At 49.5% G+C, this 13,831-nt stretch overlaps 1 protein-coding gene across 4 annotated transcripts in view; it reads left to right on the plus strand.

Moving 5' to 3' along the window:
• The window catches only part of LOC129864883 (PHD finger protein 21A-like), a 458,909-nt gene that overhangs the window by 340,122 nt on the left and 104,956 nt on the right, over positions 1-13,831 (plus strand). The gene's annotated exons all lie outside the window — the stretch shown is intronic.

Raw genomic sequence — 13,831 nt, forward strand, 5'->3', positions numbered from 1 at the left:
ATGACCTGGCTGGGTTACACTAAAGAAGACCTGGCTGGATTACACTCTACAGAAGACCTGGCTGGATTACACTCTAAAGAAGACCTGGCTGAATTACACTCTAAAGAAGACCTGGCTGGTTAACACTCTACAGAAGACCTGGCTGGATTACACTCTACAGAAGACCTGGCTGGTTAACACTCTACAGAAGACCTGGCTGGATTACACTCTACAGAAGACCTGGCTGGATTACACTCTAAAGAAGACCTGGCTGGATTACACTTTAAAGAAGACATGGCTGGATTACACTTTAAAGAAGACCTGGCTGGATTACACTTTAAAGAAGACCTGGCTGGATTACACTCTAAAGAAGACCTGGCTGGATTACACTCTAAAGAAGACCTGGCTGGGTTACACTTTAAAGAAGACCTGGCTGGATTACACTTTAAACAAGACCTGGCTGGATTACACTCTAAAGAAGACCTGGCTGGGTTACACTAAAGAAGACCTAGCTGCGTTACACTAAAGAAGACCTGGCTGGATTACACTCTACAGAAGACCTGGCTGGATTACACTCTAAAGAAGACCTGGCTGGATTACACTCTACAGAAGCGCTGGCTGGATTACACTCTACAGAAGACCTGGCTGGATTACACTCTAAAGAAGACCTGGCAAGGTTACACTCTACAGAAGACCTGGCTAGGTTACACTCTACAGAAGACCTGGCTGGGTTACACTCTAAAGAAGACCTGGCTGGGTTACACTCTACAGATGACCTGGCTGGGTTACACTCTACAGAAGACCTGGCTAGGTTACACTCTAAAGATGACCTGGCTGGGTTACACTAAAGAAGACCTGGCTGGATTACACTCTACAGAAGACCTGGCTGGATTACACTCTAAAGAAGACCTGGCTGAATTACACTCTAAAGAAGACCTGGCTGCTTAACACTCTACAGAAGACCTGGCTGGATTACACTCTACAGAAGACCTGGCTGGTTAACACTCTACAGAAGACCTGGCTGGATTACACTCTACAGAAGACCTGGCTGGATTACACTCTAAAGAAGACCTGGCTGGATTACACTTTAAAGAAGACATGGCTGGATTACACTTTAAAGAAGACCTGGCTGGATTACACTTTAAAGAAGACCTGGCTGGATTACACTCTAAAGAAGACCTGGCTGGATTACACTCTAAAGAAGACCTGGCTAGGTTACACTCTAAAGAAGACCTGGCTGGGTTACACTCTAAAGAAGACCTGGCTGGGTTACACTCTACAGATGACCTGGCTGGGTTACACTCTACAGAAGACCTGGCTAGGTTACACTCTAAAGATGACCTGGCTGGGTTACACTAAAGAAGACCTGGCTGGATTACACTCTACAGAAGACCTGGCTGGATTACACTCTAAAGAAGACCTGGCTGAATTACACTCTAAAGAAGACCTGGCTGGTTAACACTCTACAGAAGACCTGGCTGGATTACACTCTACAGAAGACCTGGCTGGATTACACTCTACAGAAGACCTGGCTGGATTACACTTTAAACAAGACCTGGCTGGATTACACTTTAAACAAGACCTGGCTGGATTACACTCTAAAGAAGACCTGGCTGGATTACACTTTAAACAAGACCTGGCTGGATTACACTCTAAAGAAGACCTGGCTGGATTACACTTTAAAGAAGACCTGGCTGGATTACACTTTAAAGAAGACCTGGCTGGCTTACACTCTAAAGAAGACCTGGCTGGATAACGCTCTAAAGAAGACCTGGCTGGATTACACTCTAAAGAAGACCTGGCTGGGTTACACTCTAAAGAAGACCTGGCTGGATAACGCTCTAAAGAAGACCTGGCTGGATTACACTCTAAAGAAGAACTGGCTGGATTACACTCTAAAGAAGACCTGGCTGGATTACACACTAAAGAAGACCTGGCTGGATTACACTCTACAGAAGACCTGGCTGGATTACACTCTAAAGAAGACCTGGCTGGATTACACTCTACAGAAGACCTGGCTGGATTACACTCTAAAGAAGACCTGGCTGAATTACACTCTAAAGAAGACCTGGTTGGTTAACACTCTACAGAAGACCTGGCTGGATTACACTCTACAGAAGACCTGGCTGGTTAACACTCTACAGAAGACCTGGCTGGATTACACTCTACAGAAGACCTGGCTGGATTACACTTTTAAGAAGACCTGGCTGGATTACACTTTAAAGAAGACATGGCTGGATTACACTTTAAAGAAGACCTGGCTGGATTACACTTTAAAGAAGACCTGGCTGGATTACACTCTAAAGAAGACCTGGCTGGATTACACTCTAAAGAAGACCTGGCTGGGTTACACTTTAAAGAAGACCTGGCTGGATTACACTTTAAAGAAGACCTGGCTGGATTACACTTTAAACAAGACCTGGCTGGATTACACTCTAAAGAAGACCTGGCTGGATTACACTTTAAACAAGACCTGGCTGGATTACACTCTAAAGAAGACCTGGCTGGATTACACTTTAAAGAAGACCTGGCTGGATTACACTTTAAAGAAGACCTGGCTGGATTACACTCTAAAGAAGACCTGGCTGGATAACGCTCTAAAGAAGACCTGGCTGGATTACACTCTAAAGAAGACCTGGCTGGGTTACACTCTAAAGAAGACCTGGCTGGATAACGCTCTAAAGAAGACCTGGCTGGATTACACTCTAAAGAAGAACTGGCTGGATTACACTCTAAAGAAGAACCTGGCTGGATTACACACTAAAGAAGACCTGGCTGGATTACACTCTACAGAAGACCTGGCTGGATTACACTCTAAAGAAGACCTGGCTGGATTGCACTCTACAGAAGACCTGGCTGGATTACACTCTACAGAAGACCTGGCTGGATTACACTCTACAGAAGACCTGGCTGGATTACACTCTAAAGAAGACCTGGCTGGATTACACTTTAAAGAAGACCTGGCTGGATTACACTTTAAAGAAGACCTGGCTGGATTACACTTTAAAGAAGACCTGGCTGGATTACACTCTAAAGAAGACCTGGCTGGATTACACTCTAAAGAAGACCTGGCTGGGTTACACTTTAAAGAAGACCTGGCTGGATTACACTTTAAAGAAGACCTGGCTGGATTACACTTTAAACAAGACCTGGCTGGATTACACTCTAAAGAAGACCTGGCTGGATTACACTTTAAACAAGACCTGGCTGTATTACACTCTAAAGAAGACCTGGCTGGATTACACTTTAAAGAAGACCTGGCTGGATTACACTTTAAAGAAGACCTGGCTGGATTACACTCTAAAGAAGACCTGGCTGGATTACACTTTAAAGAAGACCTGGCTGGATTACACTTTAAAGAAGACCTGGCTGGATTACACTTTAAAGAAGACCTGGCTGGATTACACTCTAAAGAAGACCTGGCTGGATTACACTCTAAAGAAGACCTGGCTGGATTACACTCTAAAGAAGACCTGGCTGGATTACACTTTAAAGAAGACCTGGCTGGATTACACTTTAAAGAAGACCTGGCTGGATTACACTCTAAAGAAGACCTGGCTGGATTACACTCTAAAGAAGACCTGGCTGGGTTACACTCTAAAGAAGACCTGGCTGGATTACACTCTAAAGAAGACCTGGCTGGATTACACTTTAAAGAAGACCTGGCTGGATTACACTTTAAAGAAGACCTGGCTGGATTACACTCTAAAGAAGACCTGGCTGGATTACACTCTAAAGAAGACCTGGCTGGATTACACTCTACAGAAGACCTGGCTGGATTACACTCTAAAGATGACCTGGCTGGATTACACTCCAAAGAAGACCTGGCTGGATTACACTTTAAAGAAGACCTGGCTGGATTACACTCTAAAGAAGACCTGGCTGGATTACACTCTAAAGAAGACCTGGCTGGATTACACTCTAAAGAAGACCTGGCTGGATTACACTCTAAAGAAGACCTGGCTGGATTACACTCTAAAGAAGACCTGGCTGGATTACACTCTAAAGAAGACCTGGCTGGATTACACTCTAAAGAAGACCTGGCTGGATTACACTCTAAAGAAGACCTGGCTGGATTACACTCTACAGAAGACCTGGCTGGATTACACTCTAAAGAAGACCTGGCTGGATTACACTCTAAAGAAGACCTGGCTGGATTACACTCTAAAGAAGACCTGGCTGGATTACACTCTAAAGAAGACCTGGCTGGATTACACTCTAAAGAAGACCTGGCTGGATTACACTCTAAAGAAGACCTGGCTGGATTACACTTTAAAGAAGACCTGGCTGGATTACATTTTAAAGAAGACCTGGCTGGATTACACTCTAAAGAAGACCTGGCTGGATTACACTCTAAAGAAGACCTGGCTGGATTACACTCTAAAGAAGACCTGGCTGGATTACACTTTAAAGAAGACCTGGCTGGATTACACTCTAAAGAAGACCTGGCTGGATTACACTCTAAAGAAGACCTGGCTGGATAACACTCTAAAGAAGACCTGGCTGGATTACACTCTAAAGAAGCCCTGGCTGGATTACACTCTAAAGAAGACCTGGCTGGATTACACTCTAAAGAAGACCTGGCTGGATTACACTCTACAGAAGACCTGTCTAGGTCCTGGTTGATGAGGAGTTGATGAGGAGAGGGTCAGTAAAACCCAGATCTGACCTGGTTGATGAGGAGAGAGGAGAGGGCCAGTAAAACCCACAACTGACCTGGTTGATGAGGAGAGAGGAGAGGGCCAGTAAAACCCAGATCTGACCTGGTTGATGAGGAGAGAGGAGAGGGCCAGTAAAACCCAGATCTGACCTGGTTGATGAGAAGAGGGTCAGTAAAACCCAGATCTGACCTGGTTGATGAGGAGAGAGGAGAGGGCCAGTAAAACCCAGATCTGACCTGGTTAATGAGGAGAGGGCCAGTTAAACCCAGATCTGACCTGGTTGATGAGGAGAGAGGAGAGGGCCAGTAAAACCCAGATCTGACCTGGTTGATGAGGAGAGAGGAGAGGGCCAGTAAAACCCAGATCTGACCTGGTTGATGAGGAGAGGGTCAGTAAAACCCAGAACTGACCTGGTTGATGAGGAGAGATGAGAGGGCCAGTAAAACCCAGATCTGACCTGGTTGATGAGGAGAGGACCAGTAAAACCCAGATCTGACCTGGTTGATGAGGAGAGAGGAGAGGGTCAGTAAAACCCAGATCTGACCTGGTTGATGAGGAGAGAGGAGAGGGCCAGTAAAACCCAGATCTGACCTGGTTGATGAGGAGAGGGCCAGTAAAACCCAGATCTGACCTGGTTGATGAGGAGAGGGCCAGTAAAACCCAGATCTGACCTGGTTGATGAGGAGAAAGGAGAGGGTCAGTAAAACCCAGATCTGACCTGGTTGATGAGGAGAGAGGAGAGGGCCAGTAAAACCCAGATCTGACCTGGTTGATGAGGAGAGAGGAGAGGGCCAGTAAAACCCAGATCTGACCTGGTTGATGAGGAGAGAGGAGAGGGCCAGTAAAACCCAGATCTGACCTGGTTGATGAGGAGAGGGTCAGTAAAACCCAGACCTGACCTGGTTGATGAGGAGAGAGGAGAGGGCCAGTAAAACCCAGATCTGACCTGGTTGATGAGGAGAGGGTCAGTAAAACCCAGATCTGACCTGGTTGATGAGGAGAGAGGGTCAGTAAAACCCAGATCTGACCTGGTTGATGAGGAGAGAGGAGAGGGCCAGTAAAACCCAGATCTGACCTGGTTGATGAGGAGAGAGGAGAGGGCCAGTAAAATCCAGATCTGACCTGGTTGATGAGGAGAGAGGAGAGGGCCAGTAAAACCCAGAACTGACCTGGTTGATGAGGAGAGAGGAGAGGACCAGTAAAACCCAGATCTGACCTGGTTGATGAGGAGAGAGGAGAGGGTCAGTAAAACCCAGATCTGACCTGGTTGATGAGGAGAGAGGAGAGGGTCAGTAAAACCCAGATCTGACCTGGTTGATGAGGAGAGGGCCAGTAAAACCCAGATCTGACCTGGTTGATGAGGAGAGGGCCAGTAAAACCCAGATCTGACCTGGTTGATGAGGAGAGAGGAGAGGGTCAGTAAAACCCAGATCTGACCTGGTTGATGAGGAGAGAGGAGAGGGCCAGTAAAACCCAGATCTGACCTGGTTGATTAGGAGAGGGTCAGTAAAACCCAGATCTGACCTGGTTGATGAGGAGAGGGCCAGTAAAACCCAGATCTGACCTGGTTGATGAGGAGAGAGGAGAGGGTCAGTAAAACCCAGATCTGACCTGGTTAATGAGGAGAGAGGAGAGGGCCAGTAAAACCCAGATCTGACCTGGTTGATGAGGAGAGGACCAGTAAAACCCAGATCTGACCTGGTTGATGAGGAGAGGGCCAGTAAAACCCAGATCTGACCTGGTTAATGAGGAGAGGGCCAGTTAAACCCAGATCTGACCTGGTTGATGAGGAGAGAGGAGAGGGCCAGTAAAACCCAGAACTGACCTGGTTGATGAGGAGAGAGGAGAGGGCCAGTAAAACCCAGATCTGACCTGGTTGATGAGGAGAGAGGAGAGGGCCAGTAAAACCCAGATCTGACCTGGTTGATGAGGAGAGGGTCAGTAAAACCCAGAACTGACCTGGTTGATGAGGAGAGAGGAGAGGGCCAGTAAAACCCAGATCTGACCTGGTTGATGAGGAGAGGGTCAGTAAAACCCAGATCTGACCTGGTTAATGAGGAGAGAGGAGAGGGCCAGTAAAACCCAGAGCTGACCTGGTTGATGAGGAGAGAGGAGAGGGCCAGTAAAACCCAGATATGACCTGGTCGATGAGGAGAGAGGAGAGGGCCAGTAAAACCCAGATCTGACCTGGTTGATGAGGAGAGGGTCAGTAAAACCCAGATCTGACCTGGTTGATGAGGAGAGAGGAGAGGGCCAGTAAAACCCAGATCTGACCTGGTTAATGAGGAGAGGGCCAGTTAAACCCAGATCTGACCTGGTTGATGAGGAGAGAGGAGAGGGCCAGTAAAACCCAGAACTGACCTGGTTGATGAGGAGAGAGGAGAGGGCCAGTAAAACCCAGATCTGACCTGGTTGATGAGGAGAGAGGAGAGGGCCAGTAAAACCCAGATCTGACCTGGTTGATGAGGAGAGGGTCAGTAAAACCCAGAACTGACCTGGTTGATGAGGAGAGAGGAGAGGGCCAGTAAAACCCAGATCTGACCTGGTTGATGAGGAGAGGGTCAGTAAAACCCAGATCTGACCTGGTTGATGAGGAGAGAGGAGAGGGCCAGTAAAACCCAGATCTGACCTGGTTGATGAGGAGAGGGCCAGTAAAACCCAGATCTGACCTGGTTGATGAGGAGAGAGGGTCAGTAAAACCCAGATCTGACCTGGTTGATGAGGAGAGAGGAGAGGGCCAGTAAAACCCAGATCTGACCTGGTTGATGAGGAGAGAGGAGAGGGCCAGTAAAACCCAGATCTGACCTGGTTGATGAGGAGAGAGGAGAGGGCCAGTAAAACCCAGAACTGACCTGGTTGATGAGGAGAGAGGAGAGGGCCAGTAAAACCCAGATCTGACCTGGTTGATGAGGAGAGGGGAGAGGGTCAGTAAAACCCAGATCTGACCTGGTTGATGAGGAGAGGACCAGTAAAACCCAGATCTGACCTGGTTGATGAGGAGAGGACCAGTAAAACCCAGATCTGACCTGGTTGATGAGGAGAGAGGAGAGGGTCAGTAAAACCCAGATCTGACCTGGTTGATGAGGAGAGAGGAGAGGGCCAGTAAAACCCAGATCTGACCTGGTTGATGAGGAGAGGGCCAGTAAAACCCAGATCTGACCTGGTTGATGAGGAGAGAGGAGAGGGTCAGTAAAACCCAGATCTGACCTGGTTGATGAGGAGAGAGGAGAGGGCCAGTAAAACCCAGATCTGACCTGGTTGATGAGGAGAGAGGAGAGGGCCAGTAAAACCCAGATCTGACCTGGTTGATGAGGAGAGAGGAGAGGGCCAGTAAAACCCAGAACTGACCTGGTTGATGAGGAGAGAGGAGAGGGCCAGTAAAACCCAGATCTGACCTGGTTGATGAGGAGAGGGGAGAGGGTCAGTAAAACCCAGATCTGACCTGGTTAATGAGGAGAGGACCAGTAAAACCCAGATCTGACCTGGTTGATGAGGAGAGAGGAGAGGGCCAGTAAAACCCAGATCTGACCTGGTTAATGAGGAGAGAGGAGAGGGTCAGTAAAACCCAGATCTGACCTGGTTGATGAGGAGAGAGGAGAGGGCCAGTAAAACCCAGATCTGACCTGGTTGATGAGGAGAGGGCCAGTAAAACCCAGATCTGACCTGGTTGATGAGGAGAGGGCCAGTAAAACCCAGATCTGACCTGGTTGATGAGGAGAGAGGAGAGGGTCAGTAAAACCCAGATCTGACCTGGTTGATGAGGAGAGAGGAGAGGGCCAGTAAAACCCAGATCTGACCTGGTTAATGAGGAGAGAGGAGAGGGTCAGTAAAACCCAGATCTGACCTGGTTGATGAGGAGAGAGGAGAGGGCCAGTAAAACCCAGATCTGACCTGGTTGATGAGGAGAGGGCCAGTAAAACCCAGATCTGACCTGGTTGATGAGGAGAGGGCCAGTAAAACCCAGATCTGACCTGGTTGATGAGGAGAGAGGAGAGGGTCAGTAAAACCCAGATCTGACCTGGTTGATGAGGAGAGAGGAGAGGGCCAGTAAAACCCAGATCTGACCTGGTTGATGAGGAGAGAGGAGAGGGCCAGTAAAACCCAGATCTGACCTGGTTGATGAGGAGAGGGTCAGTAAAACCCAGATCTGACCTGGTTGATGAGGAGAGGACCAGTAAAACCCAGATCTGACCTGGTTGATGAGGAGAGGGCCAGTAAAACCCAGATCTGACCTGGTTGATGAGGAGAGAGGAGAGGGTCAGTAAAACCCAGATCTGACCTGGTTGATGAGGAGAGAGGAGAGGGCCAGTAAAACCCAGATCTGACCTGGTTGATGAGGAGAGAGGAGAGGGCCAGTAAAACCCAGATCTGACCTGGCTGATGAGGAGAGAGGAGAGGGCCAGTAAAACCCAGATCTGACCTGGTTGATGAGGAGAGAGGAGAGGGCCAGTAAAACCCAGATCTGACCTGGTTGATGAGGAGAGAGGAGAGGGTCAGTAAAACCCAGATCTGACCTGGTTGATGAGGAGAGGGCCAGTAAAACCCAGATCTGACCTGGTTGATGAGGAGAGAGGAGAGGGTCAGTAAAACCCAGATCTGACCTGGTTGATGAGGAGAGAGGAGAGGGTCAGTAAAACCCAGATCTGACCTGGTTGATGAGGAGAGTGGAGAGGGCCAGTAAAACCCAGATCTGACCTGGTTGATGAGGAGAGAGGAGAGGGCCAGTAAAACCCAGATCTGACCTGGTTGATTAGGAGAGGGTCAGTAAAACCCAGATCTGACCTGGTTGATGAGGAGAGGGCCAGTAAAACCCAGATCTGACCTGGTTGATGAGGAGAGAGGAGAGGGTCAGTAAAACCCAGATCTGACCTGGTTAATGAGGAGAGAGGAGAGGGCCAGTAAAACCCAGAGCTGACCTGGTTGATGAGGAGAGGACCAGTAAAACCCAGATCTGACCTGGTTGATGAGGAGAGGGCCAGTAAAACCCAGATCTGACCTGGTTAATGAGGAGAGGGCCAGTTAAACCCAGATCTGACCTGGTTGATGAGGAGAGAGGAGAGGGCCAGTAAAACCCAGAACTGACCTGGTTGATGAGGAGAGAGGAGAGGGCCAGTAAAACCCAGATCTGACCTGGTTGATGAGGAGAGAGGAGAGGGCCAGTAAAACCCAGATCTGACCTGGTTGATGAGGAGAGGGTCAGTAAAACCCAGAACTGACCTGGTTGATGAGGAGAGAGGAGAGGGCCAGTAAAACCCAGATCTGACCTGGTTGATGAGGAGAGGGTCAGTAAAACCCAGATCTGACCTGGTTAATGAGGAGAGAGGAGAGGGCCAGTAAAACCCAGAGCTGACCTGGTTGATGAGGAGAGAGGAGAGGGCCAGTAAAACCCAGATCTGACCTGGTTGATGAGGAGAGAGGAGAGGGCCAGTAAAACCCAGATCTGACCTGGTTGATGAGGAGAGGGTCAGTAAAACCCAGATCTGACCTGGTTGATGAGGAGAGAGGAGAGGGCCAGTAAAACCCAGATCTGACCTGGTTAATGAGGAGAGGGCCAGTTAAACCCAGATCTGACCTGGTTGATGAGGAGAGAGGAGAGGGCCAGTAAAACCCAGAACTGACCTGGTTGATGAGGAGAGAGGAGAGGGCCAGTAAAACCCAGATCTGACCTGGTTGATGAGGAGAGAGGAGAGGGCCAGTAAAACCCAGATCTGACCTGGTTGATGAGGAGAGGGTCAGTAAAACCCAGAACTGACCTGGTTGATGAGGAGAGAGGAGAGGGCCAGTAAAACCCAGATCTGACCTGGTTGATGAGGAGAGGGGAGAGGGTCAGTAAAACCCAGATCTGACCTGGTTGATGAGGAGAGGACCAGTAAAACCCAGATCTGACCTGGTTGATGAGGAGAGGACCAGTAAAACCCAGATCTGACCTGGTTGATGAGGAGAGAGGAGAGGGTCAGTAAAACCCAGATCTGACCTGGTTGATGAGGAGAGAGGAGAGGGCCAGTAAAACCCAGATCTGACCTGGTTGATGAGGAGAGGGCCAGTAAAACCCAGATCTGACCTGGTTGATGAGGAGAGGGCCAGTAAAACCCAGATCTGACCTGGTTGATGAGGAGAGAGGAGAGGGTCAGTAAAACCCAGATCTGACCTGGTTGATGAGGAGAGAGGAGAGGGCCAGTAAAACCCAGATCTGACCTGGTTGATGAGGAGAGAGGAGAGGGCCAGTAAAACCCAGATCTGACCTGGTTGATGAGGAGAGAGGAGAGGGCCAGTAAAACCCAGAACTGAACTGGTTGATGAGGAGAGAGGAGAGGGCCAGTAAAACCCAGATCTGACCTGGTTGATGAGGAGAGGGGAGAGGGTCAGTAAAACCCAGATCTGACCTGGTTAATGAGGAGAGGACCAGTAAAACCCAGATCTGACCTGGTTGATGAGGAGAGAGGAGAGGGCCAGTAAAACCCAGATCTGACCTGGTTGATGAGGAGAGAGGAGAGGGTCAGTAAAACCCAGATCTGACCTGGTTGATGAGGAGAGAGGAGAGGGCCAGTAAAACCCAGATCTGACCTGGTTGATGAGGAGAGGGCCAGTAAAACCCAGATCTGACCTGGTTGATGAGGAGAGGGCCAGTAAAACCCAGATCTGACCTGGTTGATGAGGAGAGAGGAGAGGGTCAGTAAAACCCAGATCTGACCTGGTTGATGAGGAGAGAGGAGAGGGCCAGTAAAACCCAGATCTGACCTGGTTAATGAGGAGAGAGGAGAGGGTCAGTAAAACCCAGATCTGACCTGGTTGATGAGGAGAGAGGAGAGGGCCAGTAAAACCCAGATCTGACCTGGTTGATGAGGAGAGGGCCAGTAAAACCCAGATCTGACCTGGTTGATGAGGAGAGGGCCAGTAAAACCCAGATCTGACCTGGTTGATGAGGAGAGAGGAGAGGGTCAGTAAAACCCAGATCTGACCTGGTTGATGAGGAGAGAGGAGAGGGCCAGTAAAACCCAGATCTGACCTGGTTGATGAGGAGAGAGGAGAGGGCCAGTAAAACCCAGATCTGACCTGGTTGATGAGGAGAGGGTCAGTAAAACCCAGATCTGACCTGGTTGATGAGGAGAGGACCAGTAAAACCCAGATCTGACCTGGTTGATGAGGAGAGGGCCAGTAAAACCCAGATCTGACCTGGTTGATGAGGAGAGAGGAGAGGGTCAGTAAAACCCAGATCTGACCTGGTTGATGAGGAGAGAGGAGAGGGCCAGTAAAACCCAGATCTGACCTGGTTGATGAGGAGAGAGGAGAGGGCCAGTAAAACCCAGATCTGACCTGGCTGATGAGGAGAGAGGAGAGGGCCAGTAAAACCCAGATCTGACCTGGTTGATGAGGAGAGAGGAGAGGGCCAGTAAAACCCAGATCTGACCTGGTTGATGAGGAGAGAGGAGAGGGTCAGTAAAACCCAGATCTGACCTGGTTGATGAGGAGAGGGCCAGTAAAACCCAGATCTGACCTGGTTGATGAGGAGAGAGGAGAGGGTCAGTAAAACCCAGATCTGACCTGGTTGATGAGGAGAGAGGAGAGGGTCAGTAAAACCCAGATCTGACCTGGTTGATGAGGAGAGTGGAGAGGGCCAGTAAAACCCAGATCTGACCTGGTTGATGAGGAGAGAGGAGAGGGCCAGTAAAACCCAGATCTGACCTGGTTGATTAGGAGAGGGTCAGTAAAACCCAGATCTGACCTGGTTGATGAGGAGAGGGCCAGTAAAACCCAGATCTGACCTGGTTGATGAGGAGAGAGGAGAGGGTCAGTAAAACCCAGATCTGACCTGGTTAATGAGGAGAGAGGAGAGGGCCAGTAAAACCCAGAGCTGACCTGGTTGATGAGGAGAGGACCAGTAAAACCCAGATCTGACCTGGTTGATGAGGAGAGGGCCAGTAAAACCCAGATCTGACCTGGTTAATGAGGAGAGGGCCAGTTAAACCCAGATCTGACCTGGTTGATGAGGAGAGAGGAGAGGGCCAGTAAAACCCAGAACTGACCTGGTTGATGAGGAGAGAGGAGAGGGCCAGTAAAACCCAGATCTGACCTGGTTGATGAGGATAGAGGAGAGGGCCAGTAAAACCCAGATCTGACCTGGTTGATGAGGAGAGGGTCAGTAAAACCCAGAACTGACCTGGTTGATGAGGAGAGAGGAGAGGGCCAGTAAAACCCAGATCTGACCTGGTTGATGAGGAGAGGGTCAGTAAAACCCAGATCTGACCTGGTTAATGAGGAGAGAGGAGAGGGCCAGTAAAACCCAGAGCTGACCTGGTTGATGAGGAGAGAGGAGAGGGCCAGTAAAACCCAGATCTGACCTGGTTGATGAGGAGAGAGGAGAGGGCCAGTAAAACCCAGATCTGACCTGGTTGATGAGGAGAGGGTCAGTAAAACCCAGATCTGACCTGGTTGATGAGGAGAGAGGAGAGGGCCAGTAAAACCCAGATCTGACCTGGTTAATGAGGAGAGGGCCAGTTAAACCCAGATCTGACCTGGTTGATGAGGAGAGAGGAGAGGGCCAGTAAAACCCAGAACTGACCTGGTTGATGAGGAGAGAGGAGAGGGCCAGTAAAACCCAGATCTGACCTGGTTGATGAGGAGAGAGGAGAGGGCCAGTAAAACCCAGATCTGACCTGGTTGATGAGGAGAGGGTCAGTAAAACCCAGAACTGACCTGGTTGATGAGGAGAGAGGAGAGGGCCAGTAAAACCCAGATCTGACCTGGTTGATGAGGAGAGGGTCAGTAAAACCCAGATCTGACCTGGTTGATGAGGAGAGAGGAGAGGGCCAGTAAAACCCAGATCTGACCTGGTTGATGAGGAGAGGGCCAGTAAAACCCAGATCTGACCTGGTTGATGAGGAGAGAGGGTCAGTAAAACCCAGATCTGACCTGGTTGATGAGGAGAGAGGAGAGGGCCAGTAAAACCCAGATCTGACCTGGTTGATGAGGAGAGAGGAGAGGGCCAGTAAAACCCAGATCTGACCTGGTTGATGAGGAGAGAGGAGAGGGCCAGTAAAACCCAGAACTGACCTGGTTGATGAGGAGAGAGGAGAGGGCCAGTAAAACCCAGATCTGACCTGGTTGATGAGGAGAGGGGAGAGGGTCAGTAAAACCCAGATCTGACCTGGTTGATGAGGAGAGGACCAGTAAAACCCAGATCTGACCTGGTT

This window comes from Salvelinus fontinalis, chromosome 11 (genome assembly GCF_029448725.1).
Source record: "Salvelinus fontinalis isolate EN_2023a chromosome 11, ASM2944872v1, whole genome shotgun sequence".
In the NCBI taxonomy this organism is placed as follows: Eukaryota; Metazoa; Chordata; class Actinopteri; order Salmoniformes; family Salmonidae; genus Salvelinus; species Salvelinus fontinalis.